The following is a 26806-nucleotide window of genomic DNA, read 5'->3' on the forward strand; positions in this document are numbered from 1 at the left end:
AGGAGACACGGCTTGGGGGAAAAGAGAGCTATTTTACAATAAAGGAATTGTCAAAAACCGGCTATTGTTTTTTTGTCATATTTCACTACTTTTTTTTGGTGAATGGGTAAGGGTACAATGTACCAGATATCCATTCACATAGGGGGGACTGGATCTGGGGGCCCCCTTATTAAAGGGGGCTTCCAGATTCCGATAAGCCCCCTGCCCGCAGACCCCCATAACCACCAGGCAAGGGTTGTGGGGATGAGGCTGTTGTCCTAATCAACATGGGGACAAGGTGTTTTGGGGGGGACCCCAAAGAACTCTCCCCATGTTGAGGGCATGTGACCTGATACGGTTCAGGAGGGGGGCTCTCTCTCATCCCCTGAAGTAACTGACCAATTCACTCTATTCTTATCAGTTACGTATTCCTTTGTTTAGTCCCTATAGTTTAGCTATCACTCAATATGCTAAGCACATGTTATTGGTAATATCACAATGCTATCACCCTTGGCTATGAAATCAATACACGTTTAAGGTCAATTAAATCTCATTTATTTCCCAAGGAAATAAGGAAAATGTGCATCAAGTATCAATCAAAGTTACAATAATATACATCGCATACAATCACAGTGCAATCTAAGCCATACTTATCCGACCTTCGCAGCCACACCTCATGACTGGGTCTCCTGATGGAATACAGAGGGGCAGAGCTCAGGTCACAACCCTTTTTGTCAAACATACTTCAGCCATACCACACCCCATAGCCCATCCTACTCTTTCCCATAGACCAATCAGCGTCTCTGGGGCGTCTCCTCCCCCAGGCTACCAGTCCTGCCATACTTGGCCTCTGGGGGCAGTGTTTGCCCATAATTGCAACTGCTCCGACTGGATTGCTATCTCGTGGCCTGATCTCGGACGCCCCACCAACTGTCCCTCTGTTCTTGCAGACAAGCCGGCGCCATATCCTCTTTGAAGTTCCGTACATTCCAGGTGGGCTGAATAGAAACTCATCCTGCTATTCAAGTTGTGTCACATTCCTTGTTTTCACACATATGACACTGCCTGGCATCACTATGGCTGAGTTCGGCTGTACAAACAGCTGTGTAGATGTATAATAATAATTCCTGTCTGATTCCAACATATGCCGCTTTGCGCCTAAACACGGCGCATACCACCCTTCTTCAGACACGGCTCCTTTTGAACAGTCCATAACTGTCTTAACGTGTGTGGTTCCCCAACATGTGCTTCCGAACCAGTACCTGTGGCACAGTCCTTAGCTTGTGTAACGCGTGGTTGTTTCCAACGAGCGCTCCAGAGACATCTCTTATGGAACAGTACACAAGTGTCTTACCACGTTGTGTTTTCAACGTGTGCAGAAACAGGTCCTATGGAGCAGTCCATAATTGTTTCACCACGTGATGTTTCCCAACACGTGCCGCTTTGCCACTGAGTGACACATCTCCACCATTCTTCAGCGACAGCTTCCATGTCACCATTCTGCATCTTGGGTATCTTCAGGATGGCAGTACAGGCAAGGGGTGCCCATTCATTCACCATTCACCAGCACCCATTCAGAGCGACATATCACCCAGCTTTCAGACCCAGAGTCTTGAGGAGGGCCTTTACTAGCCTACAATACCCGTAGGTCACATTCTACCGCAAACATAAATCAACTTATTACCATAATATGTATACATATATATGTATTACGCACCCCGCTCCCAACCTCCTATAACCTTTTACTGTAACTATGGGTCGGGATTAGGCAGGCTTGCTCGCAGCGGCGTTGCAGGGCTCTGACTTGGCAGCAATGTCTCCAATTTGTACACAGAGAGCTCACCGTCAAATCGTCCCTCAACTTGCATAGACAAATGGGAGACCCTTCTAGATAAATATCGCTTAACTACACATATAAGTTTACAACAATTACCAAACCCACACAATTCCACCCCTGTACCTGGATTTCAGAGATCATGCCCATTGTGTACCATGCACCTCTACCTACGGTTAGGTTCAAGGAACCCTCGAGTCCCATGACTAACACTACACCGGTATTCTTTAGGACAAAGAAACAAAACTCGCCTATGTCCTAAATAATACCTGGGTGCCTTCTTCCCAGCAATGACCTCTCCATCCAGAATACAGAGAGAAATAACTTCCCAACATTACTCGTTCATCCCCATGTATTGATCTAGCCTACAAAGGACATCATGGTCATGCTTCCGACAAAGGGAAATATCAACCTGCCTCCAGCGTTTATCTTCTCTGATCACATGTGTGATATAGCCTCAAATGCAACAAGATAGAGTCCCCAGTCAGTAAGCCCATTGATGCCACCAAATATACAGACCAAGTCTGCACTTCTGTATATGAGAACATACAGCATAACACATTTCACAATCCAACTTAGTACCACCCATACAGGCATTCGACCACTATTTTGGATTAGTGTAAGCAACGTGTTTTGGCAAAATCTTACTGAGCGGTGACGCTAACTCATCAGGCCACTGCCCCTCATACAGAGACGGTATAATCAGCTTGATGTTGGCTGATATTTCCACCTGCCACAGAGTGCGCGCCAGAGACAATGACAGGTTTCTGTCTTCCCTACCAACCTCTCAACATGGTTGACAAAATCCGGAGCCACTCTAACCTGAGTGTTTCTGTGATTTCATTGAATGTTATCAAGGATACCACCAATCTCCCGGGGTAACAAAGTCACGCTCCTTCTCTGAAGCTATGGCTGTGAGTTTGTTCCTCAGGAGGCTGATGTCCCCTCCATTAACACCCATCCCAGCTATTGTTCCCCCCCAATATAGTGCTGAATACATCCCTTCTCTTTCGGGTTACTCCTCAGAAATAAGCATCCTGCATGGACCTCATTCTCATCTCTGGGAGTAAGTCACTGGTACAATAACCGCACCTGATTCAGTGTATACTCAGCACATATAGGGTGATAGGTTTTTGTCAACCACCATGAGATGTTGCAGCACCATGTGGTGAAGTCCTACGGTACCCTGGTAGCCAGCGTTTGTTCCCTTTATTTTAACAGAGCATGCTCCTGTGTGTATTCACTGGCATTATCTGTGCAGGGTTTCAACCTCTCAGGTGAGACACCAACCGGGCGTATCTTCCTCGTGTCTAGTTCTGGTGTCCCGCATGTCCTGTACACGAAAGCTTCTCTCTAGGACCGCTAGGATTGAGACACCACCCCTACGAGGAAGTTTTCCCCCATTGATGTGTCACCTGGCACCCTTTAGTCTGATCCACAGCTACCTTATTATGCATAAGCGCCAGTATGCCTCCTGGGTACCTGCACCATATTAACTCCCTTACACCAATGCATGTCATACATTAAAACCTTACTTCTTTCAATTCCTCCTTCCAACATAAACAACACATATTTTACATTTTCATGTTTTGACGGATTGGATGTGTCAATTCTTCCCCAACCTCCAACCCATTGCACATGTATAAATAACATGTTTGCATTCATCAGGAGAGACTTCAGCAAAAATATTTCACAAGTTCTCTTGCTAGGCACAGTCTTTCAGATTCAGCATTAGCACCAAATTGTCCATACGAAAAAAAAAACAGGTATTAATCTGAATCTTTCAGTTTTTCTTCTCTCCTGATGTTTATCAGAACAAATTTGTGGTATGGTGTGGCACAGACAAACTGCCAACCAGATGATCATCTGTCATCCATCTTCCAGAAGCCTCTCCAATTCTCGCTCCACTTGGATTCTGGAAGTGAAAACAAGAGCAGTATCAAATTCTTATCCACAATATCTGATCGCTTACCATGTTTACTTATAGTTCCCTCCTTGGAGCCCAGGACCTCAGTATTCCTGGCTTCTGCAACTCTGACCAAACTATCCAAACAACCATGACCTCTTTAGGCTACACCCGCTGTAAAATGGATCCCCATGGTATGATCAAAAACCGTTTAAAACTGAACGTCAGTGTTGCTTCTCAAAAACTTCAAATTTTACAAACTAAAAAAAAACAATGCATCTATCTGTATCTTTACGATGTATGCACTACCCCCTTTCAGGTGACTGGTTCTAACTGAGGGCATTGTCAATTCCCCCCCTTTCAGGTGGATTAGACCTACTACTTTTCCACCTGAATAAAAATATAACTAACATAGAGGACTAAACCAATATCAACAAAAAATTTTTTTTAGAAGAAAAAAAAATAAAAAATAAAAAAATAAAAAAAATAAAATAAAAAAAAAATAAAAATGAAAATACAAATAAATTTTTTTTTAAAAAAATAAAAATCTGGCCATGATCACACAAACAACATGACAAGACAACCATCATAAAACAATGACAAACACTCAACTTTTAGTTAACACCATCCATGGACTTCTCCTGCAAAGAGTGCTTATTCCAATCTGAAATACAATTAGTTAATGGGGAAAACAAAAACAAAACAAAGCATATGTATCATCACAACATTTTAGCTTCATTTGTAACTCTTTTTAGTACTATTTATTTTTCATTGTTTGCAAACAATTACTAACTAATGAGCTCATGGTACCATGTGATAATCGATTATGCATTTACAATAACCTAACCCCTGTTCTGTTATATTTTGCCACTGTTGTTACTTTGAGAGACCTGCAGACAAATGCAAATGTCCGTATACGAATCAGTTTAACTTCTTCCTGGTCTCTGGAAAAAGGAACACACAAGTGATTACACACAATTCTTATGTTAATCAGCAGTATTGGATACTCAGGAAAGGTTTACAAAGACTGACAATAAGAGAAGAGTACAGAAACACAAGATTAAAAAAAACTCATAACAGAAACATCTTTTAACCACACAAAAGAAAAACCACAATACCAATTCAGGGGTTTATCCCTAAAAGTACAAAACAAAAAAAAAAAAAATGTATATCTATATCCAGGTCCTCTATCATATTCTGAACTTGAAACTTACATCAAACCTTTTTCATAGCCGGGAAACATTGACCAGAATATTCTTACCATGCTTGCAGCTCACTAAGTTCTGCTAACATTGTTTCCCCCAGTGCTATATTTGAGTAACCATGCGTCTATCTCCATTTTGACTCTACACAACTGTCCTACATATTGCTTTTTAGTTTCTAGACCCCGCATTTGCGTTTTACACGGGAAATGGGTTTGATTACTATTGGTTCCGTGCTGTGGATGGCTACCCCACCTGGCTGAATAACACACACGAAGCCTTGGGGTCGTTTTCGGGTATAATTTCCTTTCGATATCATTATTCGCCGCCCGACAATATTTTGAAGTGTGACCCCCCCTTTTACACAAAAAACATTTTAGTTCTGGTTTCCCTGCATAGGCCATTTTTTTAGCATATGGCGCTGGAAATCCACATTGCTGGATAATATTACTGCGATTGGAATGCACAGACTTTACACTTTCGTTGTCTGAGGAGTCATCCGAAGTGTCAACTCCTGAGTCAATTTCCAGTGCAGTTATCCCACCTTTATTTGCTTCTTCCACATCGATTCCCATCACATTACTATCATTTGCAGTGATAATAGCATACGGGTTTTCTTCATATTTCACTTCTGGCTTTCCTATACACTGAGCATGTGTGGAGGGTACCTCCACTATTGCACACTTGGAGGATAATTCCATTATGGCTGCTTGTGCCTTAAGCCTTGTGATAACCTGCAAATTCTCAGCCTCCCTTTGATTCAAAGAGGCAATGCAACTTTCTCTCAATTTACACGTTTGTTCTAATTCATCTAATCTCTGTTGCAATACACATTTCTCAGCCACTAATTGTTTAATCCGACTACAAGCATCCGCATCAGCCTTTTCAATCCTGATTGATATATCCCTTACCTGTTCCATCACTTTTTCTCTATCCGCAAACCATTCTAATTCTTTTTGTTCCGCAATTTCTTTCATTCTCATTAACATGCATAAGGCATTGGCCATTCTCTGTTTCCTGCCTTTTTTTGATTTATTAAATATGCGACTGTTATGTGTATCACATTGTTTTAAAAGTTCATTAAACTGATATGTTAGTTTACCTTTGTGAGTAATTTGAAATCTAATCCCACCATGCTTGCTAACGAAACCTTCAATGGCTTCCATTGATATGCTAATTAGCCTATCCACACCAACTGGTTGAGCAATCTTGCTTAGACAAAAGAAATCAGATAACAAATGGACAACCAAAAAAAAAAAAAAATACGAACCGTTTAAATTTCCAGTGACTTGTGGTTCTACAGCATACAAGACACAAGGCACACTCTTAATCAATGCCTTGGTCTTCTATTGGACCAGAGCTATTTCACTCTCACGTGTGTAGAAATAAAAACCTATACTTCTCCCACTTTTTCCTCAAAGATGTATGGTAATTCCTGCCACTCTCTAACCAACACTGTGCATTAGCAATACACTAAACAATCAGATACCAAGCACACGACATAGAGGAAGCTGTTTAGAAGCTAGCTTTGACCTGTAGTCCCACTCCAAAAAAAAAAAAAACAACAACAACAAATACAAATCCGTTTACCCACGAATTTCTGTAGGAGAACACACTCTTATTCAATGCTCTTCTACCCGATAGCAGGTCATAGGGAATTTCTATTGGGACAGACCACTTTTTCACAATCACGTGGATATTTCCACTTTTCCCTCAAAATTGTATGATTTATCCTGTCAATCTGCGGTTATATCACATAACCAGGGATGATCAGTCCCTTATCTCGCCAGTGCGCCAATTTGCCCTCTGGTTACAGTTTCTGCAGCAAACACAACAATAATGTACATATATATATATATATATATGTATATCAGTCACAATTCTCACCAGGTTTTACGCGTGCGTTTATACCAGTGAAATATCTCACAGAATTTTCCTGCTCATCCAAGCGTGGTTTCAGAATTCGCGAGCCAGCGCTAATCTTGTCCACACTAAAGATGACTTCCAGTTCTGGGTGGCTTTGAGCATCTGTGCTTACAGGGACTCAAACAAAAATACCTTAGATTTTTGTGGATTCTGTGTAAAAATATGTTTTACACGCCTTCTGGGGTGCCAAATGAAGTAACTGACCAATTCACTCTATTCTTATCAGTTACGTATTCCTTTGTTTAGTCCCTATAGTTTAGCTATCACTCAATATGCTAAGCACATGTTATTGGTAATATCACAATGCTATCACCCTTGGCTATGAAATCAATACACGTTTAAGGTCAATTAAATCTCATTTATTTCCCAAGGAAATAAGGAAAATGTGCATCAAGTATCAATCAAAGTTACAATAATATACATCGCATACAATCACAGTGCAATCTAAGCCATACTTATCCGACCTTCGCAGCCACACCTCATGACTGGGTCTCCTGATGGAATACAGAGGGGCAGAGCTCAGGTCACAACCCTTTTTGTCAAACATACTTCAGCCATACCACACCCCATAGCCCATCCTACTCTTTCCCATAGACCAATCAGCGTCTCTGGGGCGTCTCCTCCCCCAGGCTACCAGTCCTGCCATACTTGGCCTCTGGGGGCAGTGTTTGCCCATAATTGCAACTGCTCCGACTGGATTGCTATCTCGTGGCCTGATCTCGGACGCCCCACCAACTGTCCCTCTGTTCTTGCAGACAAGCCGGCGCCATATCCTCTTTGAAGTTCCGTACATTCCAGGTGGGCTGAATAGAAACTCATCCTGCTATTCAAGTTGTGTCACATTCCTTGTTTTCATACATATGACACTGCCTGGCATCACTATGGCTGAGTTCGGCTGTACAAACAGCTGTGTAGATGTATAATAATAATTCCTGTCTGATTCCAACATCCCCCCTCTCTTCCTGCGGCCTGCCAGGTTGCCTGCTCAGATAAGGGTCTGGTATGGATTTTGTGGGGTCCCCATGCCATTTTTTTTTCATATTTTGGCTCAGGGTTCCCCTTAATATCCATACCAGACCTACAGGGCCTGGTATGGATTTTGGGGGAGCCCTCACGCAATTGTTTTTGATGCAGGATTCCCCTTAATATCCATACCAGACCTGAAGGACCTGGGGGACCCCATGCAGTTTTTTTGCGTTTTTTTTTTTTTTGGGCTGGCATTTTTTTTTATTTCTGTAGGGAAGATTGCACAAGAATTTCAGCAAACAGCCCTGACAGCTGAATATTCATTGATTGTTAAGGACGCGGCAGCTGGCTTCCCATCCCCCCCTTTAGCAACCAGTGTTTATAATAACTGCAAAACACATCAAAAATCACATCACAAACGCAACAGTTGCGTTTCTGGTGTGGTTCCATTGAAATCTATTACCCGCAAATCACGTGAAAAAAGCCCCCTGACCATTGACAAAAATGCACTGGCCGTAAAACGCATAGATGTGAACTAGTACCATAGATACAATGAAGGCAGTGCTGCGCTATGAACCTAAATACTGTGTGTAATAAAGTGCAAGGTGCTCAATGAAAGATATGGTTGAAAGAGGCAATGTTCAAAGGTCAATATATATCCAATCCTAGGTAGTATAAAAACGTGTCGCATTCCCTGAGATTTCTTCGGATAAAACAAAAAGTGTATCAATAAGACAATAAAAGTATATCAAACACTCAAATGATTTTTCATAGAACAGTGATAGGAAATATATCCATATGGTGTGCAAATGCAGTAAAAAAAAAAAACAGTGCTCAAAAGAAGGTGCACTACAATTGCAATAGATCCTAAAGAAATAGGTAAAATACTAAATGGCATATAAAAGAATACAAAAAAGTTTCCTCGATTTAGGTATATGCTGCAAATGTTTTTATAGGCAAAGGCAAAAAAGATAAGTAGTGTCCATATAAAGTGCAAGGTAGGTAAGTGGCTGTATATTAGTAGTGTCAGCATAAAATGATCGCTCTAGTACTGATCCGCCCTGTGTGAAAGGACCCTAAGATATAAAAGATCTTACACTTTCCCAAAACCACCACCCCCAAAACGAATTAAAAAGAAAGAAAAGAGAGAAAAAAAACAACAACAAACAAGCTCAATAATGTACTTTTATTTTGCCAGCAGAAACAAAATTATGTACATGCATTTACTAGCCTCAAAAAAAAATTCTACAGGACATATGGTGCTACATTTAGCAAAACAGTTAGCAATTAGGTTTTAAGGGCCCTGCTCATAAAAGCTTACAATATAAAATGTGTCTAAACCTTACAGTGGACACAGCTTTAATCTGCAAGATTATAGAAACATACTTAACAGTCATTATTCTTACAAAGCATTCCAACATAATATTAAAAAAGCCACATGTTCAAAACAACACCCGCCACCACCCCACAAATCCACACATATACATACATGGTCACCAACATTTGATTGAAAAAATGCACAAGAATTTCAGCAAACAAACAGCCCTAGTTGGGCATTTGCCAATGGGCCCAATAGCATTCATTCTCCTCCACAAATCATAGCAAAAAAAAACTGGCCTTCTCAGGCCAAACGAACCCCCGCTACTGCAGCCCTTTGTATAACATAGGTTGTATCATTAGCACACTGACACACGTCCACCAGTATCTTTTAATCTGTCTCTTCCTGTATGTCTAAAGTGATTGCACTTGATGAGCAGGAACACATAATACTATTTGCAACTGTGTTAGCCCTTGGCTATGTGCATCAAATCTCTAACTACAGACCAAAGATCGAAGTCCATGTGCATGTACATAAACAAAGCAACAGTTTTCTAAGCATACTGCATGTACCTGTGCAGTGTAAACCCTACAATTTTAAATGTCTCAGTCCCTGGCTGCAATGAGCTTTCAATCTAAAGTACAAAACTAATTTTCTTACATTAGAGACTATTTAGACAGGAGACAAATAAAATGCCAGCATGTCTTTGGATAGTAGTGAGAAATCCACACAGGGAGAACATATAAACTTCAACACATGCATTAGTATGTTGGGGAATTAAACCAGCAACCCCAGGGAAAAGGCATACTGGCTCATTATGAAACACCTACCTTAGAACGAGGCCCCGATATCTTCGATGATCTATGCTGAGGGAGCTGACATGTTCCCTCGGCGTGTCTTCCACTCACAGCACCGGAGCCGCGATATCATCACTCCCGAGCATGCGCGCAGGAGATTTCTTTCTGGCAGGTTCCGACGTCTGCCGGGCTTTTAGCCGAAAATCCCCTGTGCGCATGTGCCACTCCAGTCAGCGGCACATGCGCACAGGGGAATATCTCCTAAACCATAAAGGTTTAGGAGATATTTTTTTTACCTACTGGTAAGATTTATTATAGGCCTACCTGTAGGTAAAAGTAAAAAAAAAAAAACAACTGCTTTCAGCAGAGGGAGATATATAATTCCTGAAACTTGTGAAGCCATCATTAATGTGTTGAAAAATTTATATTTGAAGGTAATTTTTTTTAGTTTATTTGTTTATTGTAAATAAAACTAGACACAACATATGTGGTTTAGACCCCACCACAGCCTGACAACAGTATATAGATGGTTATATTTTGAACTCCGTAATGCAATAGTTCAACTTCGCACATAAATTCAATATGATGTTAAATAAAACCAGAACAGTTTGTCATATGTCATCATGGACAGACTAATCTCAATAATCAAATATGCCTAACATAACATAGTGAAAATTTGTGCAAACAAGAAACGTGACATATTTTATTGTAATGTAAAAACAAACCTCAATACCCAAACATATATTACAAGGATGTATAACAATATTCTGGCTTCCAGCTGCTTTGCGGACGTTCTTGTTGTGCTAATGGAGCATTCCACTGATTTTGGTGCTGAGGTTGTACTGGAGGATTGCCATATGAGGTGTTATATTCAGCCAAATGTGTATTCTTGGTTAACTCACCTCTCTGCCCCTTATTAAGTAGCTGAATTAATATTAGCTCAAGAAGTTGTTCTGGTCATCTGACATCCTGCAAATTTTTTTAGTGGTTAAACCACCCAAATCATCACATCTCTCTTCTGATTAAGAGCAGCAATAGCTTGTAAAAAGAAATTGTTTGTTGAGTCTTGGTATGACCTCTTTTTCCTATTACTTGGTGTTGCTACTGATGCAGGAAGGAAGCTTTGTGAAATAGTGTTTGCCATATCCTGTGTAATATTCTGTGCAATAAAGCAAAGTAGAATATTAAAATGTTGCATTTAACATAATATTTTAATTACCTTTACAGTTCCCTTCATCATCCAGTGAATGGAAAATTATAGCCAAGCAATTCCAGGATCGCTGGAATTTCCCAAACTGTGGAGGAGCCATAGATGGCAAACATGTAGGGATCCAGCCTCCTTCAAATTTGGGATCCTATTTCTATGATTTTAAAGGATTCTTCAGTATAATTCCAATGGCTCTAGTCAATGTCAAATATGAATTACTATTCATTGATATTAGAAAAAATGGAAGAAATATTGATGGAGGAGTAATTGAAAAAACAGACTTCCACACCCATTTGAGAAATGGAACATTACATCTACCCACAGCAGAGGAGACGGTCGAAGGTTTGACCTTAATTTTCATGGCAGATGATGCTTTTGCTTTAGGGGAGCATATTTTGAAACCTTTTCCCCTGAAGAACCTCTCAAGGGAGCAAACAATCTTTAATTGCAGACTATACAGGGCAAGGCGCTTGGTTAAGAACGCTTTTGGAATTATGTCTAATTGATTTAGAATTTTGCACACGGCAATCAACCTTAGCATTCACACAATTGATATGATCGTACATTCTTGTTGTGTATTACATAACTATTTGCACCGTACTAGTGCCTCCTACATGACACAGTCTCATCTTGACACGGAAGATACTGTTGCAGGAAATGTCAAACTTGGAGAGTGGAGAAATGACATGGAGGGACTCATGAATATAGCTTATGCACAACCACGGATTCCTAATCAACTTACACCCCAAATCCGTCTAGACTACATGGACCACTTTATGGGATGTGGCGCTGTTGAATGGCAGAACGATATTTGATTGTTTTATGTATATATATAATGCTGTCCTTATAAAACCACTGAGGATAGATAAAGGTTATATAGTTGCAAAAGAAATAACATGAGTAAAAAAAAATATTATAATAAAATAAATTAGTTTACCTGACTGTCTGTGTTTTGCTCTGTGCTCACATCCTCAAGCTCAGGTGACATAGATTCTGTTGGCATCAAACTGGACACTGAGGGTCTTGCATCATCTTGATCAGTGAGGAAACGCAAGCTTTCAAATACCACAAGTGTGGAACATATAATTCCCCTGCACTTGCTCCAGATTTCCTGGATTCTTGGTTTTTATTTATTTCTTTTTTAAATATGGTGCGTAAATTTGCTATTTTGCCTTTAACATATTTGATATCTGCTTTTGCATATACAATAGTACATAGCTCTTGCAATTTAGTATAGGACTCATTCAGCTTGTTCTGGTCACTATATTCCTTTGACCGAACTTTCCATAAGCAGGGCATATCCCTATACATGTCTATAAACTGAGGTAGAAATTCAGGAGAGGTAAACTTTTCTACCATTCAGCCTAAAAGAAAAAGAGACCACAAATCATAAACTCTTCAAATACAACAAAGTTATAACATAAAAGTCTGTCACAACTGTACATAAACTAAGCTTGCTTCTCATATTTCAGATTGCTTCATGTACACACAAGTACAACATATAGTAATGGCTATGCATAACTGCAACAGACTTTTATTTAAAAAAAAATACAGGAAAATGTATATTACATTGTATACATATTATTGTATAACATTGTCCAGGGAGATTACTAGCAGCACAGGTATGTCTACAAAAACACACAGTACAACAACTTTGATTTTTTGCAGCTTTATTTACAGTACTTTTTTTTTTTTTTACAGTCAATCCACCCTCTAAAGAGAACACTATGGATAGGTTCACCACACAGATGTTATCTTCTGCCATTTTAAATTGGACAACTAACTTGGAACAAAATTAAGTATCATGTGTGCTCTGTAATTAAAACTTTAGTGGATGTTGCTGAGACTCTTGCTACAGTTTAAATATGTTAATAATCGTTTTTTTGGCGTTATTGAAGAGTGTTAAATGTTTTATGATCCATGGACTTTTTTCTTCTTTTTTTTAGAGGGACACTTTATTGATGTTTTTTGCAACTGTCATATGTCACTTTTGTTTGACATCTTAGCTTTGCACATGTAGATATGTGTGTCCAGGGCTCAGATCTCAGTGGCGCATGTCCCGCCTTTCAAAATGTCTGCGACACATGAACCACTGGTGCTCCTTTTTCAGGCCCATGTACAAAGGAAGGCATATACTATCTGCAATTTCTGTTTTAAACACAACTATTGTTATGGAAATCATTGCTAAAGTTTTTGGGAACAAACATCACAGTAAATATCATTGAAAGGTCTGTTTTGAACACAATAATCAGTAATAACTTTAAAAATCAGTGATAACTTTAATGTATGTTGGTATTTTGTAATATTACTTTTCCCAAAAAATATCATTGTGTAAACCGATTTTGTAATTTATAAGTTTCTGCTATGTTGCTGGATTCTCCTTTGCAATAAAGTTTTATTATTGCAGTAATTGCTGTTTTTCTGATGTTTTGAGGATAGTTGTTTATTTTAGGAAGGAACGTTCGTGTAAAGGAACTGAACTTCAGGGTACTTCTTTTTGTCATGCGTATTACACACAACGATTTATTGCTGCCCAAGAATCACATTAATTTGGCGATTTGTCGTTCATGCAGCAAAAAAATTTCCAAACTTGTCCTTCGTTTTTTGGCAAAAAAAACTCACTACAGATTAACATCTTGTGCACATTAACTGCCCGATAAACGAACGCACTGTCCAAATGGACGATTTGCGGGCAATTTTTCTTCTAGTCTATGGCCAGCATAAGACTGGGTTCATATTCATGTTCACATATGTTCATGTGTGTGTAAAGGCAGGTGTCACAATACTTTTGACTAGATAGTGTATCTGGCAAGATTTACAATGGTTGTGGAACCCTCCTACACATAAATACTACATTTACTGTAGACATTGTCTTAGGACCTGGGAGATGAGACAACTTCTCTACATGAAGCGGCAGATGCTCAGGGATGCTAAGCAGAAGTTCTAACCTCTAAGCCACAGAGCTGCCACACATCAAAAACTCCTACACATAAATACACATAAATACTGCATTTCTTTGGACATACAGGTGATGGAATTATATTACTCAAGGGTTATTCTTCTTGATTTATTCTGTGATATTTGTTCTTTCTTTGTGGTTAGTGTAGAATAGTGATATTACACTCAAATTTTGGGGAATTATATTTTGATTTCTGATGTTGGTACACATATCACATTTGTTGGGCTCAAATTATGATTATTTGGAAATAATAAAAAGCACAAAAAATTGTGACTCATTTTAAATTTGGATCAGCAATTGTATTGTTTGTGGTTTGTAAAGACACTTGTGTGAGTTGGGTAAAGATTGTTGTGAGATGGAGAGTAAGGCCCCTTTCACACTAACGTCCCGTTCAGGCCCGCCTGTCAGTTTTTCAGGCGGACCTGAACGGGTGCTCCATAGAGCTCTATGGAGCGTCGGATGTCAGCGGTGACATGTCCGCTGACATCCGACCCGCTCCGATCCGAAAAAGTGTGACGGAGGAAAAAGCTATTTTTCCATCCGTCTGCGGATCGGATCGGATGACGACGGGCACTGCGGTCCGTCGTCATCCGATCTCCCATAGGGGAGAGCGGCGCTGTGACAGGTCCGTCCCTGCACAGTGTGCGGAGACAGACCTGTCATCTCCCTGCTCAGCGGGGATCGGCGGAGTGATCCCCGCTGAGCAAACGGACATCCACGGGGCGGATCAGAACTGATCCGCCCCGTGTGAAAGGACCCTAATAAGTGAAAGTGACAGAGAAAAATATATTTTACCAAAACATCAAAACATTCCACATTCTAGCATTCTTAAAAACTAAATATTTGAAGCAAAGGAAAATTTATTTCAGAGAAAGATACATTTCATCTTACATAGTTACATAGTTACATAGTTAGTCAGGTTGAAAAAAGACACAAGTCCAATCCAGTTCAACCATCATCTTAACATTAAAAGGATTTATTTGTGAAAGTTACAATTGTTCCATTAGAATCAATGGCTAAAACTTGCATTGAACTATAATAGCGCCAATTTTCACTTCCAAAAAATGCTCTTTAACTCAGTGCTCATTTTCGGATTTACTATAGCGCCCTGTAAAAAAGACACTGGAGCTAAAATGAGAGCTATTTGCAGGTCTGAGCATTCTCAGTTGTGTTGGCACCTAGTTGTACAAAAACGGGGAATTTATCTCTTCTCAGACCTTTAAAGATATTTCCGTGTAGAAATCACTTTTTCACACAGTTTAAAAGCAGATTATCTTTAAATAATAAACCGCATATTTCAGTACTATTTAGGCAATTATATCATGTTCTAAACAACATTTCTATGTGCAATTCTCTAGGTTTTAGCAGAGTAAGAGTTTGGGTGCTATTTGGTTTCAGGGAACTATAGTAAAATTAGATTTTCAGGGAACTATAGTAAAATTAGATTTTGGGAGTATTTTCTGACCAGCGCTATAGTGAATATAGTTTTAGCGCTAATTACCGCGATTAGCTTTAATTAGCACTAATTCAGGGCAATTAGCACTAATTATCACTGTGGCGCTATAGTAAATGACCCCCATAGTCTCGGTTCATGTTAATTGCTCTGCAGGGATTCCCAATGGATGTTCAGGATGTGGTGGATGCAGAGTGCACCATGTCCTACTGGGCGGCGCTGTTCTGCCTTATCCCACCGTACATGTTTGCATCAGGATACTGCCAGTTCTGTCTTCTTGTGTGGGAGGGTTTTTCCTTCCTTTATAGGAGGAGGAGATGTGAGATGCGAATCGCAGTCTGCGCCTCTCTTCCATGTCAGCTTCCTTCCTGAATCCTGCACATGCGCAATGGGATTCATCCCGTCTATGCACCGCCAGTGACGCCACACACTGGGAGGCGTAGAAAAGAGAAAAGGCCGGCCGGCTTTCAGACATTCTATTGGAGCCACGAGGGAGCTAACATGGGCAACATCATATATGACACTGTAAGTTGCAATTTAACCCATTTTGTATTATTGGTGATTGAAGGGATCAATTTCATATATAGCTTTGTTCTACAGTGGATTGATCCTTTAATGTCTGTCTAAAACTGGGTGGATGGGATTTGATGTATCTGGTAGGTTACACTGAAAGACTCTATTTAAGTATAAATGGATGAGATTGGATAAATATGTGCCATGGATCCATAGACATCATTGGAAGGGAATTGATATTATAGTTTTGGGAATGGTGATATAACCATACAAGAAAACAATTGTTTATTTATGTTTTGGCTGTGATAAACAAAGTTGATATAAACGTCACTAATTACTAGTAAGACAATGATTCTAAATAAATAAATTGGGTGCGTAATAGGCATTATAATATTAACTCCAATAATGGTTATTGTCATAGATTTATGGATAATTCAGTCCCATCTGGATACGCTACCAGTTAAACATCTCCAGAACTTCAGAAATCACCTTTAATCAATATAATATATAATAGTGGCCCCTGTATAAGTAATAAAATAGAATAATAACCGTAATTAATATTAATATTTAATATGTAACATCTAATTGTTTGAATATACCTTCATGTAGCCAGGATTGGCTATCCTTCCTGTGGCCAGCTACTCAGCTTACTTCATCTCCAATAATTGGGCTCCAGTTGGGTTTGACAATAATAGTAATCTCTTTTATCTTATGATTTAACAGGTATGTACCCCCACTAAAACAACTGGTCTGATAATAGATATATAGTACAAGTATAGAAATATAAGACATATTTGATATGTGAATGTAATTTTTTTTGAGGATAAGTTTCTGTACAAAAATTTGTACTTACTTACTGTATTTTTTATAGACTATTTTATACACAACTTCAATTGATTCCTAACACTCTTGAAGAAGCCAAAATCTTTGGTGAAACATGTCAAGGTTGATGCATCTAGTGTAAAACCTGAAATATGTGAACAATGTCTGTCAATTGTAATCAATGAGATCATTGGTTTTAAATATTTTTTTTTAATTGATATGAAATAAAATTTGTTACATTTTAACAATTTTGTGTATTTATCAGCACCTTAAAAGTCCTGCTTCCTTCTGTATATATCTACCAATTATTGGTATGGTTTGCCATTAATGAGTATCCCTTCCATATAGAACATTATATATTCCCCATTAAAAACAGGGGTTTAGTTAGCACACATTTACCAATACAGGCGTAAGCTGCAGAGCCATTTCACAGCATCCCAGTATTTTCTCCAGTGCTAACTCTATCTTGTGTGTTAAAAATATCTTGGAAATTGACAACTTTGTGCAAAGCAAAAAAAAATAAAAAATTTCATTTAAATTCTGCATTTTCCAAAAACTTGTGCCAAAAAAAGAAGTCTTCAAAAGACACACCAGGCCTCTTAGAATATATCTTGGGGTGTTTACTTTCCAAAATGTGGTAATTTTGTGGGCGTTCCTGTCCTGGTGCTCCAGGGCCTCCAAAAATGTGATAAGTAGTCATAAAATTAGATGTGTAATTTATTTCTAAGCATGCCTATGCTGTGTTGTTAGAAAATAATTATTAATTGAGAACTTTTGTGTAAATTAAGTTGTCAGGACATTAGCTGTGTAATTTATGCCCTTAGAACACCTGAAGGTGCTCTTTTGATTTTGGGCCCCTTTATGTTGCTAGCCTGTGAAAACATCTTACAGGATCCGAAAACAGACCTGAGTTATAAATATTCAATTTGAGCTATCTTAAAAATCACAGTTTAATAAAAAAAAAAAACAGTACAGTGAAAAATGTACCTCTTTTGAAGAAAGTGGAACTCGTGCTCATGTGTTATGCTCATTATGCTTAATCTATTTAGCTGAGATCATATGATCAATAGAAAAACAATGTCATATGACAAATAGTTGGAGAGTACTTAAAGAGGAACTTCAGTTGAAAAAAATAAAATAAGAGTCAGCAGCTAAAAATTGTGTAGCTGCTGACATTTAATGTAAAGACATTTACCAGCTCAGGGATCCGGAACTGTCTTCATCCTGATAGGTCCTTTGTCGGTCTCCAGGTCCCTGGTGCTGCCATGATCACTGTGGGAAGCTGTCTGTGGCTCCCTGCATAAAGCACACTGCACTCTGTGAATGGTCCTGCAGCCTCCCGAGACCCGTGAAATGTCTCAGGAGGTTGAGGCCAGTGAGGAGAGTTTGAACTGTCTCTCAGATTGTCTAAGTGATCCAATAGGAAGTGAGAGGAGGTAACTGTCAAAACTAGGTACCCAGTCCCAGAAAAAAAATACACACAGTGAAGGGTATATTTGCACCTATGCCCACAACCTTTTAGTCACTTCCCATCTGGCCAAAAACTATATATAAAGACAGGAGCTTTGTTGATGTCAGAGAGGTGTGTGTGTGTATATATATATACACACACACCTCTCAGCCATGCATGTGGAGCTTCTATAGTGCACACTAGCGCGCCCTGTGATCATTGTGTCCCTCGGACACAGCGGATCATAGGACTGGGTTCAGGGCCAGTGAAATTACCCCTGCATAAACATTTGGCTGTGAGAGTCATCAGGACTTTACTATAAACTCAGAGTGTAAAAACAGAAGAAAAAAAAAATCACAGCCCACTGAGCAGTACAGTGTCACTGTGGTGATATTGTACTGCTCCGTCTATCAATCAGACACTGACTGTTCCTTGGATTTTTTACTCCTCTATGTGTTTAATTGTGAAAAAGTCTCACACGTGGTATTTCCATACTCAGGAGTAGCATAATGTGTTTTGGGATATAATTGTAAGTGTCTATGCGGTGTATAAAAAAATAGCTTTTTAACCACTTTAATACATGGCACTTTCACCCCCTTCCTGCCCAGGTCAATTTTCAGCTTTCAGCGCTGTTGCATATTGAATGACAGTTGTGCGGTCATGCAACACTGCGCCCAAACCAAATTGTTATTCCCCCACCCCCCCCCACAAATAGAGCGTTCTTTTAGTGGTATTTGATTACCACTGGGTTTTTTATTTTTTGCTAAACAAATTTACTTATTTACAAACCAGGAAAAAAATAGTTTTCTCCTTTACTGACAAGCTCTTATGAAGCTGCACTGACAGGCACTGATGGGCACTGATAGTTGGCACTGATATGCAGGACTGATGGGCACTCATAGGCAGCCCTGGTGGGCACTCATAGGTGGCACTGATAGGTGGCACTGATAAGCCACACCGATGGGCACTTATAGATGGCACTGATGGGCACTAATAGGCATTGATGGGCATTGATAGACGGCACTGATGAGTGGCACTAATGGACACTGATAGATGGCACTAACTATAGGCAGCACTGATGAAGAGGCACTAACAGGCATAACTGAATTTGCATCACTAATGGGCACTGATTGGCATCCTTGATGGGCACTGATTGGCATCACTGGTGGGCTCTAGTGGGGATCCTTGATGGGTCTGCACTGATAATCAATGTGCTGATTATCAGTGTGGACCCCCCTGTCAGGAGAGTCACTCATCGACTCTAACCTCTACTCGTACCTTGTCAGCGCGAATAGAGGAAAAGCCAAAAAACTGGACGTCCTGGCTACGATGTGACCAGCTGTGATTGGACACAGCTGATCACATGGTAAATAGCCTACTTCATATGCTCTTTGCCGATTACCACTCTGGGCATGAGCAGCTTATCTTGCTGGACATCATATGACGCCCAGTCAGGATAATGGAGCCACCCTGCGACCATCATTTCGCATGGAGGGTGGGAAGTGGTCAAAATAACTACTTTGCAAAGTTTTATAACAGAAAAAAAAAACTAATTTTAATCAAAATGTTTAGTCTTTTTTCCTTTATATAGCAAAAAAGACAAAAAAAAAACAGTGATTGTATACTACCAAAAGAAAGCTCTATCTGTCTAAAAAATATATATATATAAAATTTATTTGGGTACAGTGTTGCATGAGTAAGTGTCATTCAAATTATGCTGATTTTTATGTGGTTAAAGTGTAGGTACAGCATTTTAAGTGTTTTTTTAATTTTGCGTAGAGTATGGAAGGATTAGAACCCCTGTCAAGCTTTGATTGCTGTCTGTTTCCCTTCTGGGGAAATTTACCGTCTGTTTGTTCTAATGATTATTGTCAATAAGACAGAAATTAAATTAATTTTTGAGTTGTCAAAAATACTAGAGGTGAGGAAAATATACCTCATAATTTTCTGAAATGATAAAGAGGCACACCATTTAGCACTCACTATGTAGGCAAAGCTACATTCCTGCAACAATCCCAGTTATATGGACCACAAAGATCTAAAATGCATAAAATGATTGGCTGAACAAAAAACATATGTTTTTTTGGATCTCTATTTTTCCTCACATTGGCTTTTCAAAATAACAAATGCGATAATATATGCAATAATACAGAGGTTGGATAAAGACTTAGATGCTGCATAATACTTTTGGTACATTTTGTATGGAGAAGTACACATCAGACCAAAAAGAGTAACAATTGAGGCTGCATGAAGAACAGAAGGATTTGGTTTCAATAGAGGGACAGTCCCTCCAGATGAGGGACAGTTGGGAGCTTTGGAAAAATGTTCCAATAAGGACACCTGCTCTGGTGACAAATGTCTAAGAAGAGACTTAGGCTCGGTTCACACAGGGGGCTACACGACTTGCCGCACCGCGACCTGCCGCGACCTCAGAGGCGACTTGCAAATGACTTCTGTACAGAAGTCAATGCAAGTCGCCCGCGGTCGCCCAAAAGTAGTACAGGAACCTTTTTTCTAAGTCGGAGCGACTCGAATCGCTCCTCTTAGAACGGTTCCGTAGTACAGAACGGGGGCGACTTGTCAGGTCGCGGCGCGGCAAGTCGTGTCGCCCCCTGTGTGAACCGAGACTTAATCTTACTCTAAGGAGATTTCCTCTCACTTTCTGTTTTGTATCTGGGATAGGAAGCAGACGGAAATTTCCGCAATGTGACATAGGCATCAAAATATACACTGAAAGGGTTCTAAGCCTTTCATACTTTATCCAAAACTGAAAGAAAAAAAAACTTTTGGCTACACATTCACCTTAGTTTTGATGGTCAAAACGTTTATTCCAAGATATGACATAGGAGCCTTACAGACATTTATAACCTATGCACTACACCTGTCTTCACATTAAAGATTATTTCCAAAGTTACCCACTCACTCCTTACCCACTGCAAACACAACACAGATAAAACACAAAGAGTATTTCACTGCCAAAGTTTAATTTTGTGGAATGTGGTGCTAACATTTTATAGTGCACATAAGCTGTAGTAGAGCACTTCAAGTGGCTTTGCACCACTATTCCACCCATTTGTAAATATTCAACCTCTCCCCTTGTGACCTTATTTTTGTACTTTGAAGGGCATTCAGTAATTTCCCATATCTGTGTTACTTGCAAGAGTCTGGTATCTTTGACTGTTTTGCAGGTAATTAGCTTTGTGCAGGTTAAACTCTTACCCCTTTCTTATCTGACCCTATAGTGATGTCACCTTTTATTTCCTGAATCAGCAGTGGAGAAAACCATTCCCTGGACTTCATAAAGAGTATAGTAGATACTCATTATAAACCTTGTGTGACACAGCCATTAGGGCCGGATTAAGAACATCATGCACCCCTAGTGCTGAGGATTTTGGCAGGACTTTTATAAAATAAATAAATAACAAATTAAATTAAATAGAGAGAAGAGGGATGAGAGAGAGAAAGGGGATGAGAGAGGGGTGAGGAGTAAGGGAGGGAGGATGAGAGAGAGGGAGGATGAGAGAGAGAGAGAGAGGATGCGGTGGGAGTTACATCAACGCAGCCCGGCCAAGGCAAGTTACTGAAGGCACAGAGCCCGGAAGGAAGACCGAGTGAAGATGAAAGCACCCAGGACCCGCCGGATTGATCACAGCGCAGCGCTGGAGAGCTCAGTCTAACAGGTAAGTATACTCTAAGTTGCTGTATACTAGTACATTATGCCTTAACCTATCTTAGGGCCTCTAAAAAGTAGTAATGTTAGCAAAGTTTACTACCGCTTTAATATCACAGGATCCCAGGAGCCTCTCATGTGGCTCCCTACTGACCCGGTGGCCTACATTTCAAAAATATTTTCAGGGACACTTTTTTTTACCAGTGGTATATGTAGAGTAGCTGACATCCCCTATGTTTCTCTATACATCATAATAGTAATCACAAAATTAAATGAGTACTAATAATGGGCAGAACAAATATGAAGACTGAGAAGATTTCCTTTAGTTGAACTAACAAAAGTGTGCCCATTCTAGAGCTGGTAACATTGAGGATATTCAATATAATTTTAAATAACTGTTTTTGTGGGTAAAAGGCACAGGGGAGGAGTATGAATGGTAGAAAAGTGGGAAGTATGTGCAGGTGAGGGAGAGGAATGTGGAGGGTATAACAATGGGCACTATGTACAGGAGAGGAGGGTGGAGGGTATGGTATTGGGCACTATGTACAGGAGTTGAGTGTGCAGGGTATGACAGTGGGCTGTATGCACAGTAGAGGAGTGTGGAGGGTATGAAAGTGGGCAACATGTACAGGAGGGAAGTGTGGAGGGGATGACAGTGGGCAGTATATACAGGAGAGGAGTGTGGAGGGTATGACAGTGGGCAGTATGTACAGGAGAGGAGTGTGGAGGGTATGACAGTGGGCAGTATGTACAGGAGAGGAGTGTGGAGATAAAGACAGTTGCCAGTATGTACAGAAGAGGAGTGTGGAGGGTATGATGGAGGCAGTGTGTACAGGAGAGGAGTGTGGGGGATATGACAGTGGGCACTATGTACAAGAGAGAAGTGTATGACAGTGAAAAGTATGTACAGGAGAAGGGTGTGCAGTATGACAGTGGGCAGCATGTACAGGAGAGAAATATATGACAGTGAGCAGCATGTACAGGAGAGGAGTGTGGAGGGTATGACAGTGGACACTATGTATAGGAGAGAAGTGTATGTCAGTGGGCAGTATGCACAGGAGAGGAATGTGGAGCGTATGACAGGCAGCACTATGTACAGTAGAGGAGTTTATGAAAGCGGGCAGTATGTACAGCAGACCAGTGTGGAGGGTAGAACAGTGAGCAATATGTACAAGAGAGGAGTGTGGACAGTATGATACTGAGAAGTACTTAGAGGAGACAACTGTGGAGGGTAAGACAGTGGGCGGTATGCACAGGAGAAGAGGGTGGAGGGTATGACAGCAGGCAATATGTACAGGAGAGGAGTGTATGACAGTGGGTAGTATGTACAGGAGAGGATTGTGGGGGGTATGACAGCGGGCACTTTGTACAAGAAAGAAGTGTATGACAGTGAAAAGTATTTACCGGAGAGGAGTGTGGAGGGTATGGCAGTGAGCAGTAAGTACAGGAGAGGAGTGTGGAGGGCATGACAGCAGACAGTATGTACAGGAGAGAAATGTATGACAGTAAGCAATATGTGCAGGAGAGGAGTGTGGAGGGTATGACAGTGGGCAGTATGCACAAGAGAGGAATGTGGAGAGTATGACAGTGGTCACCATGTAAAAGAGAGAAGTGTATGACAGTGGGCAGTATGAACAGGAGAGGATTGTGGGGAGTATGACATCAGGCACTATGGACAGAAGTGTATGACAGTGAGAAGTATGTAGCAGTATGTACAGGAGAGAAAAGTATCACAGTAAGCAGTATGTGCAGGTGAGGAGTGTGGAGGGTATGACAGTCAGCAGTATGTACAGGAGAGGAGTGTGAAGGGTATGACAGTGGGCACTATGTACAGGAGAAAAGTGTATGACAGTGGGTAGTATGTACAGGACAGAAGTGTATGACAGCGGGCACTATGTATAGGAGAGAAGTTTGGAGGGTTTGACAGTGAGCAGTATGTACAGGAGAGGAGTGTGGAGGGTATGACAGCAGGCACTATGTACAGGTGAGGAGGATGAAGGAATCTGGCAAGGTAAAATGTAAAGGTTTGTGGAAGGATGTTTAGGGACTGCTTAGTGGCTAAGCGGGCCATACATGTGTAGCGCCTACCCCGCCTTACGGGAGTCTAATGGTGACTGCCGGGGGTAGGGAAGGCTAACATACATCCTCAGGGTGCAGGTTTTTGGTCATGGAAGGATATGAACCAAAAACAACGTTGGGCACCAGTCACTTTTATGCTTAAACAAAAGAGAAGTTTATTTTTCAGAACAGGAAAAATATGTCAGAGAGGGGAATAGGGCACAGGACAATAGGTGAGACTAGGCAGACAGCATTTCAGGAATAAGAGCCTTTAAGCTGAACCAGCACATCTGTACTTTGTAGGACAAGCTGTCTTCTTTAGCAACTTAACTTTACTCACTGCTTCATGTACTGATTCCCTTGGATTAGTTCTCTTTGAAGTCGTCCCAGCCGCTTCATAGCATCCTGCTCATGAAAGGTCCTCTCTCTGGTGCTTCATTAGAAATCCATCCTTCTAGAATCATTACCCGTTCTTTAGCAGGCTTTTCTCCGTATAAACTTGAACACCTGGATAGGCCTCGGTTAGGCCTAGCAACCGGCAATTACCTGGATAGTCCTGCAAGCTATAGTTAGCAACACTGATCATTGTATTCTGTGGGTAGGGAAGGCTCCCCAATGGCAGAACACAATAACACTGCAGGAGTGATTCCCCCAACCATGGGTCAGCGGGTGTGTGGGGACAGGCTGGCGAGAGAGGTCTGTCAGCAGGGGGTGTGAGGTGGTCATGGAGGGATATCAAAAAGTATGTGGGGCAGTAACTGGGAGTAATATCTTTTGGAGTAGGGTCTGTCATCTGCAGGTTGGGAAATGGTCACCTGTGATATAAGTTGAAGGGAGGTGGCTAACATGGGAAGTGGCTGGGGAGTGACCTTTTTAATGGCGAGTGTGAAATGGATGATGTGTTTCAAGTTTCTTTCACATGTGCGGTAATGCTTACTGCCCTGTGAAAAGTGATCTGTGGTGGATTGCTTTTCAACGAGTGGTATGGCAGCAGCTGACAGGCGTTCATTAGGGGCTACTGCCACCTCCTTGTTTTTTTTTTAACATTGCTGAATTGTAGCTTTACATTATTTGACTATGCTGCTACTGCAAGCGAGTTTGGCTTGCAGTTTGAAGAGTGGCCCCATTCAAATCAATAGGCGAGTTTGATATGCGGTGCTGCCTGTCAAACTCCGCAGGCAATGGTAAAGATGCTGCAGCTAAAGAAATGACAAAAAAAAAAAAAAAGGTCGCAGCTGTGAAGTAAAGCATCACAGCTACGGCATTCGTACAGCCCTGCCCAAATATATTATTAAGATTTGGGTCAGGGATGTGCAGTGAGGTCAGTGGCTGGTGAGGCACTGGCTAGTATCAGAGCCAGATACACACAGATTACATACGCCGCGATCATTAGAGCAAGAGCAATAATTCTAGCACTAGACCTCCAGTGTAACTCTAAACATGTAACCTGTAAAAAAATTTAAAGCGTCTCCTATGGAGTTTTTTAAGTACTGAAGTTTGGTGCCATTCAACAAGTGTGTGCAATTTTAAAGCATGACATGCTAGGTATCTATTTACTCGGCGTAACATCATCTTTCATAGTATACAAAAAAATCTGGCTAACTTTAGTGTTTTTTGTTTATTCATGAAACCGTTTCTTTCCAAAAAGACACGTTTGAAAAATTGCTGCTCAAATACCGCGTGACATAATAAAGTTGCAACTACCACCATTTTATTCCCTAGGGTGTCTGCTAAAACAATATATATAATGTTTGGGGTTTCTGAGTAATTTTTTAGCAAAAAAAATATGATATTTACATGTAGGAGAGAAGTGTCAGAATTGGCCTGGGTGGCAAGGGGTTAATTACCATAAGTAAGAAATATACAAATAATTATTATATATTGTTTTTAAGGCAATTTATTATATTTTCAAAAACTGTACAAGCAGGTGGCTTAACGGACAAATTACATTTGACTTGAGTTATAACTTTAAACCAGTAATTACACAGTAAATAGATAAATAATACATATTATATTATAGCATAATAATATATGATTTAGCTTGGTTATAACAGTACTTTTTCAGCAGCATAAGATTCTCATGCTCCCTCTTAACTGTGTGAGAAATACTTGGGATTATGGGTAAACCTTATACCCACAAACCCATGTTTTTTCCCTTCTATTTAAGAGGGCTGGGCTGAAGGGAGCATGTGTCTTTTAGACACATGCACCCTTCAATGACACTGCAGTAACAGGACAGCCTCCACTGCAGCATTTTTATTGGACAGCTGGGGCTAATGGTACTTTACCACTGGTCCAAGGCTCCAGGCTGTCCATTGAGCTCAGTGCCTCTGATAAGAAGTAAGGAGAGGCACTGTGAGCTCCTCCTCTCAGTCTAAAGCAAACAGAGTGTGCCAGCTTGTATTTAAACTGGCCGCTCTCTATGTAGCTTCTGACAGGCTGGACAAGGAGCCCCCCATATCCGGAATCATAGGTCCTAGGAGCCCCAAAATTTGACCAGTGGTGGGGTAGGCCTTCGGCTATCTACAACCCTCAAAGCTAAAAAAAAATTTTTTGTTTTTTTTGTGATTTTTTTGGGGCAAATGGGCCTATCTCAAGGTCCAGCTTCCTGATTGTCCAGCAGGAGGGTCATTGTGGTGATAGCGAATATTCATTTGCTAATGTCACACAACTGGGTCATAGCCTTTTTTGAAGCCTATTAAAGCCTCTGGCTCTAATAACGTGCTTTAAAAAAACACACCCCTGC

This window comes from Lithobates pipiens, unplaced genomic scaffold (assembly GCF_037356315.1).
Source record: "Lithobates pipiens isolate NorthernLeopardFrog02 unplaced genomic scaffold, aLitPip1_a1.2 Scaffold_16, whole genome shotgun sequence".
NCBI classification, from domain to species: Eukaryota; Metazoa; Chordata; class Amphibia; order Anura; family Ranidae; genus Lithobates; species Lithobates pipiens.